Genomic DNA, 7,007 nt, shown 5'->3' with positions numbered 1-7,007 from the left:
TTTTGCTTATCGCGCTACTTGTATCATTCTGCTTCGACGCACCTTTTTGAATAAACAATGCATAGCACTAGACTATTAACGCATTCTCTATTCTTTCTTTATATATATATATATATGTATATGTGTGTGTGTGTGTTCATTCATGACATTCAGCACCCGTACACTCTGGTACGGCCAATACGCCAGGGGCTTAAGCGTACCCCATAATACAACATGAGAAGTCCAAAAACTTTCAACAGTGCGGCACCCCGAACTTATAGCATTATATACATCAGCTCCGAATCATGTCTTGGGTCAATAGTTGGGTTTGCCCGGCTCCCATGTTTTGGTACCTTACATTCCGCTATATCGGCTAAGGTAGCACTGGAAGAACTACTGCGATTGTGCCCTGGTTCATCTGGGCTAAGCACCTCGGTAGAGAAAGCTAAAACTGACTGTCATGATAAGGCGAGAGCTGGTCGCTGTTCGAGAGGTCTCAAGTCCCTAAAGACTTATGCCGCTTCGAGCGAGGAGCCGGCATTGTCTGGCTTAAGGCATGTATAGCGCCCCAAATTCGGCCTTCCGAATACTAGGGGCTTCGCCAAAATTTAAAATTGTAGACTTCTGTGGCTAAGTGGGAGTCATAAAGCATTATAGTCCGATTGCCTTGTTCGTTGTGTTGAGCACCTCCCTCGAAGGACCCAACAATGGGAAAAAGAGTTCTCAGATTTATCCCGAACACCCCAGCAGAAGCCGACGACTGGCCATCTCTCAGATTTAACAAACAGCCGCACAGAAGGTAATATTTTAAATTCAAACAAGCGTTGCATAGCGCATATGAACAAGTTTTCATAATACAGGATCACACGAGCAAGTTTATTCAAAAATTACATCCTTCGCACACTCATCCGCCACAAGACGGGCACCCTTCAGGACACCCTCATAATACATCTCAGGGTGGCGATGCTCCTTGCCCTGCGGCGGCCCCCCCTTCACCAGCTTCTCAGCGTCCATCTTGGCCCAGTGCACCTTCGCACGGGCAAAGGCCCGGCGTGCACCTTCGATGCAGACGGACCGCTTTATGGCCTCCAGCCGTGGGCAGGCATCCACGAGCCGCCTCACCAGGCTGAAGTAGTTGTTGGGAAGGGAGTCGCAAGGCCACATCCGGACTATAAGGCCTCCCATGGCCTGTTTGGCCACCTTGTGCAGCTCGACCAGTTGCTTCAGCTGGTCGCTCATAGGCATCGGATGTTCGGTCCCAGTATACTAAGACCAGAACAGCTTCTCCGTCGAGATTCCCTCCTCGGCCTGGTAATATTTTGTGGCATCCAACATGCTGTGGGGCAAATCTGCGAATGCTCCTGGAGAGCTCCGAACTTGGGTAAGTAACAAGTAATTTACTTTCACATGCTTGATTTGCATATTGAATGCCTTACCCGCCGCTATCTTCCTCATTGCTTCTTCGAGTCAAGCTCCAAAGCCCCGTGTTTCTTCACGAGAGCCTGGAGCTCTTGCTACACCTCGCCCACCCATGCCTCTTGTTTTTCCCACTCGGTGCGCTCCTTGGCCGCTTTGTTTCCGGCCTCGGAAAGCATTTACTTTAGGGTCGCCACTTCGGTCGTGGCCCCTGGCACATTCATGATGATCCTGTCAGTTCGCAACCACATTTTCTTTTTTTATATAGACAAGGTATTACTTACCTTTGTTCTCCTCGAGTTGCCTCTTGTCAAGGCCGAGCTCCTTCTCAGACCGCTCGAGGTCCTACTTCAATGCGGTGACCTCCGCAGTCAGTGCGGTAGAGGTCAGCAGCGAGGCCTGCAAACGCATACAGACATACTTACATTAGACTCCTGCAGATATTATTGATCCTCTATTCGACTTTTCTTTGTGAACACCAAACAGAGCATTAGGGGCTACTGTCTATGCGGTAATATTTTTCCTATATTTTAAATACTTACCTCAAAGCCTGTTAGAAGGCTGGCACAGGCTTCAGTCAGTCCGCTCTTGGCGGACTGAACTTTCTTGATCACCGCACTCATAATAGTGCAGTGCTCTTCATCGATGGAAGCACCACGAAGTGCTCCCAGCAGGTCGTCTGGTGCCTCTAGTTGGACAGAGGTCACCGGCACAGATGGCTTGCCCTTCTTGGAAGGGGGGCGCCTGCCCGAGTCCGGAACCACTGGAGGTTCCAGCGCGGTGTTCGGCTGAGGGCCGAACTTGGAGCCCTTGGGAGCCTTACTCCCTTTGCTCCTGGAGTCCGGAAGGCCTCCTTGAGGCGCCTCCGGGACTGTCTCCCCCCGGCTCGGTGCCCCTTGAGACAATACCTCGGCATTGTCCGTAGGGCGAGGAGAGGAGGCGGATGGAAGCGGATCGCTATCCATATCCAACGAGTCCAAAGAACCGTCCGACGAAGATACGTCGATGTGGGCTCGGGGCGGACTGCATAATCATATTTGACGTTAGGAGAGGTAGTGCAACAAAAGTATGATATGAGTTACTCTGGCATCCTAATACTTATGACTTCGCCAGGGGCTTGTCCCTGAGCAGCCACTCGTCTTCGCCGTCGGCGGCGGTAGTGGAGCAGTCCGGAAGGAGAATCCTTCGCTTCTTGGACCCTTCGGCCTCCCCGGTTGGGGCGGCCTTCCTTTTCTTGCCTCCCCCGGCTAAAGGGGGAGAATCTTCATCTTCCTTCTCCTCGTTTTCACGAGAGGAGTGCGTCTCAGAGTTATCGGATGATGAGTCCGATACCACCTGGCGCCGGGAACTCTTTCGGGTTCCCTTGGCCTTCTTGGTCTTCTTCGGCACCTCATAAGGAGCCGGAGTCCGCATCTCCGTCAGGAGAGCGTCCGCAAGGTCTTCGGGCAGTGGGGTCGGACAGTTAATCTGCTCCGATGCCTCCACCCAGTCCTGTCAAAGGCATGGGAGCTCAGACCCTGCACATGGTTAAGCTATGGGAAATAAATACCCTACCAGATGTACAGAACTTACCGGATTCGCAGGGCGCTTCGCACTTAGCCCGCGGTCCTCGATAAGAGAAGGAGGGACCTCGGCCCCCTTGAACAGCACCATCCAGACGTCCTTATGCATCGTGTCGAAGAGCTCGCGTAGAGTCTGGTGCTGGGCTGGGTCGAACTCCCATAAGTTGAAAGCCGGTTGTTCACACGGGAGGATCCGACGGAAGAGCATGACCTGGACTATGTTGACAAGCTTAAGTTTTTTGCTTGTCATGTTCCGGATACACTTCTAGAGTCCGTCCAGCTCCACCGATGAACCCCAGGACAGGCCCTTCTCCTTCCAGGAAGTGATCCGCGTGGGGATTCCGGATCGAAACTCGGGGGCCGCCACCCAGTTGGTGTCGCGCGGCTCGGTGATGTAGAACCACCCCGATTGCCACCCCTTTATGGTCTCCACGAAGGAGCCCTCGAGCCATGTAACATTGGGCATTTTGCCCACCATGGCTCCGCCGCATTCCGCTTGTTGGCCGCCTACTACCTTCGGCTTGATATTGAAGGTCTTCAGCCATAATTCGAAGTGGGGCCGGATGCGGAAGAAAGCCTCGCACATGACGATGAACGCCGAGATGTTGAGGATGAAATTCGGGGCCAGATCATGAAAGTCCAGCCCGTAATAGAACATGAGGCCGCGGATGAATGGATGGAGGGGAAACCCCAATCCGCGGACGAAATGGGGGAGGAAAACCACCCTTTCGTGTGGTTCCGGGGTAGGGACGATCTGCCCCGCGGCTGGCAGCAGTGCGCGATATCCGCGCCTAAGTATCCAGCTCCACATAGCTTTTTGATGTGTCCCTCCATGACGAAGGAGGCCATCCACTTGCCTCTCGCTCCAGAAATGTTTGGAGAGAGTTGAGGAGAAGGATGCGGACTTGGGCGCTGGAGCTCGAGTGCGCGAGAATGGATGAGCAAGGAGGAAGAAGGCGTGGGTAGAAAAAGGTGAAATCTTACCCCTTTATAAGGGAGGACTAAACTATGCGCCTCCACTAGCCTAGTAAAACTCGCTTATCCCCCAAGCGCCGTAATTGATGGCGCGATTGGGTTACCCACGTCTGTATTAATGACAATCCCGTAATAAGGGGAACACGATCTATGCTTTGACAAGACGTGTCAAGAAACCACCTCGCTTTTATGTGCGGGGCTGGTTAAAGAAAAACTGTTAAAATAATTACCGGGCCATGGCGTGATGTCATGCTGCCAAAACTTGTCAGCAGATTAGATATGTGGTAATATTATTCTCTCTACGGTGGTATGTGGAACTTATTTTGCAGGGTCGGACACTATCCTTGTATTCAAACTCTTCCGTGGTGTATTCGGAGGAGGAACCCGCCTTGCAATGCTGAAGACAGCACTGCGCGCCGGACTCATCATCATTGAAGCATGGTTCAGGGGCTACTGAGGGAGTCCTAGATTAGGGGGTATCCGGACAGCCAGATTATATCCTTTGGCCGTACTATTGGACTATGAAGATACAAGATTGAAGACTTCGTCCCGTGTCCGGATGGGACTCTACTTGGCGTGGAAGGCAAGCTAGGCAATACGGATATGTATATCTCCTCCTTTGTAACCAACCTTGTGTAACCCTAGTCCCCTCCGGTGTCTATATAAACCGGAGGGTTTTAGTCCGTAGGACAACATACAGTCATACCATAGGCTAGCTTCTAGGGTTTAGCCTCTCTAATCTCGTGGTAAATCAACTCTTGTACTACTCATATTATCAAGAATAATAAAGCAGGATGTAGGGTTTTACCTCCATAAAGAGGGCCCGAACCTAGGTAAAACATCGTGTCCCCTGCCTCCTGTTACCATCCGCCTTAGACGCACAGTTCGGGACCCCCTACCCGAGATCCGCCGGTTTTTACACCGACAATAGCCTCCACACAAAATCTAACCGTTACACATAACTTTCCAAACTCGGTGGGACCGGATGATTAAACTCGGTCGGACCGATTCAGCAAAGCTAGTGACCGTTAGGGTTTTCGGTGGGACCGACATGCAACTCGGTAGGACCGATATGAGTAGGGTTAGGGCATAACGTAATCTCGGTGGGACCGATTACACAAACTTGGTGAGACCGATTTTGGTAATAAGCTAACCAGAGAGTTGGTCAGGTAAACTTGGTGGGACCGATCACTCATTTCGGTGAGACCGATACGTTACGAAGGGAAAACAGAGAGTTTACATTGAAATCTCGGTGGGACCGATCGCTCATCTCGGTGAGACCGAAATGTTACGAGGGGAAACAAAGAGATTACAACCCCATCTCGGTGAGACCGAGATCCCTATCAGTGAGACCGATTTGCCTAGGGTTTGTGGCAGTGGCTAAGATATTTGAAACTCGGTGGTGCCGGATAGAAAGAATCGGTGGGACCGAGTTTGACTTTTGGTTTAGGTCATATGTGGATGTGAGAAAGTAGTTGAGGGTTTTGGAGCATATCACTAAACATTTTGAGCAAGAACCTCATTAAGCAACACCTCATCCCTCCTTGATAGTATTGGCTTTTCCTATAGACTCAATGTGATATTGGATCACTAAAATGGAAAATGTAGAGTCTTAAGCTTTGAGCTTGAGCCAATCCTTTGTCCTTAGCATCTTGAAGGGGTTTCACATCCTCTAGTCCATGTCACTTCACTTTTGAACTTATCTAAAACATACTAGATAAAAATGTTAGTCCAATAAGAGATATGTTGACATTAACTACCAAAACCACCCAGGGAGCACTTGTGCTTTCAATCTCCCCCTTTTTGGTAATTGATGACAACATACATCAAAGCTTTAGATCAAGATATTAAGAGTAGTAAGTAAAGCTTTGGAAAGACATGTAACTTGCATAGGCTCCCCCTGAATGTATGCAATCATGTGATTATGGAATATAGCAGCATGTGAATGCATAAACATGACAGAGTAAGCAATGTGTTACATGTATCTTGGCTATATGCATCAGAGAAAATGATGAAGATATGATAAATGTACCTTCATGCTCATGAGTCCTTCTTGCAAATAGTATGTACATCAGCAAGAAATTCTCCTTCACATGACTTTGATGCATATACTTACCTTGTGATCTTGAGTTGTCTTAGGATGGGATGAACTAGCGTAAACAAGGTTAGATAACACAGATACACCTACTGGCCAGAGCAACCAAGGGAAACCACAAGAGTACCAAGACTGGAATGACATGTAGAGTGAGTACTAAGTACCAAATTGGATATAGACATGTCCCCAAAGGTAAAGATGTGCAATAAATTCAAAGATTTCCTTCCCTTAGATGTCTTGCTCCCCCTGAATCTAGCATGGGATGCTGGGAGAAGATGGGGAACAGGAAATTAGAGCAAAACAGAGCTCAAAGGAAATAAACAGAGCTAATAAAAACAAGAAAATATGAACGTGTCTTTCCCCTCTTGAAGACATGTGACTTATCTCCTCTTGAACACCAAGCATCTGGGGTCCTTGATGATTACTCTTTCTTCCCTTGAGTATTCTCACCCCTTATAGATATGATTAAGCTTTGATGTGATCTCTCTCTCCCCCTTTGACATCAATTTCCAAGAAGGGTTATTATGGATCTTTGTCATGATGGGTTTGGTCCTTGAGTCACAGAACAAAGCAGCAAGTTGAATAGGATGCTGGTCGAGGACAAGATTCATTGAGTGGAGCTATATTAAAAAGAATTCAGAAACAAGTGGCAAGATGTTTTTCCTGCAGTGAAATCGGTAGCATCGAGTTTGGTGTTTCGGTGGCACCGAAAGGGTTCGGTTGGACCGAAGTAAACAGCCCGGTGTGACCGAGTTCATCGCAGAAAAAACACTTGTCACCTCAGCTCACTAGACACGTAAGATCTCACAAGGATTTGCAAGGAATTTAATGCATAAGATGCAGAACAGAAAATAAAAGAGAAGAAACTAAAAAGAATCTACATGAAGTTGAAGAGGAAAACAAATATGCATGAGACAAATGCAAGAGTACAGAAAAGAACACAAGAGAACTTCATGTAGAATTGGCGGTGACAAAGTCAC

Source organism: Triticum urartu, chromosome 3 (assembly GCF_003073215.2).
Source record: "Triticum urartu cultivar G1812 chromosome 3, Tu2.1, whole genome shotgun sequence".
In the NCBI taxonomy this organism is placed as follows: domain Eukaryota; kingdom Viridiplantae; phylum Streptophyta; class Magnoliopsida; order Poales; family Poaceae; genus Triticum; species Triticum urartu.
The sequence above is the reverse complement of the archived record's forward strand: the minus strand, read 5'-3'. Positions refer to the sequence as shown.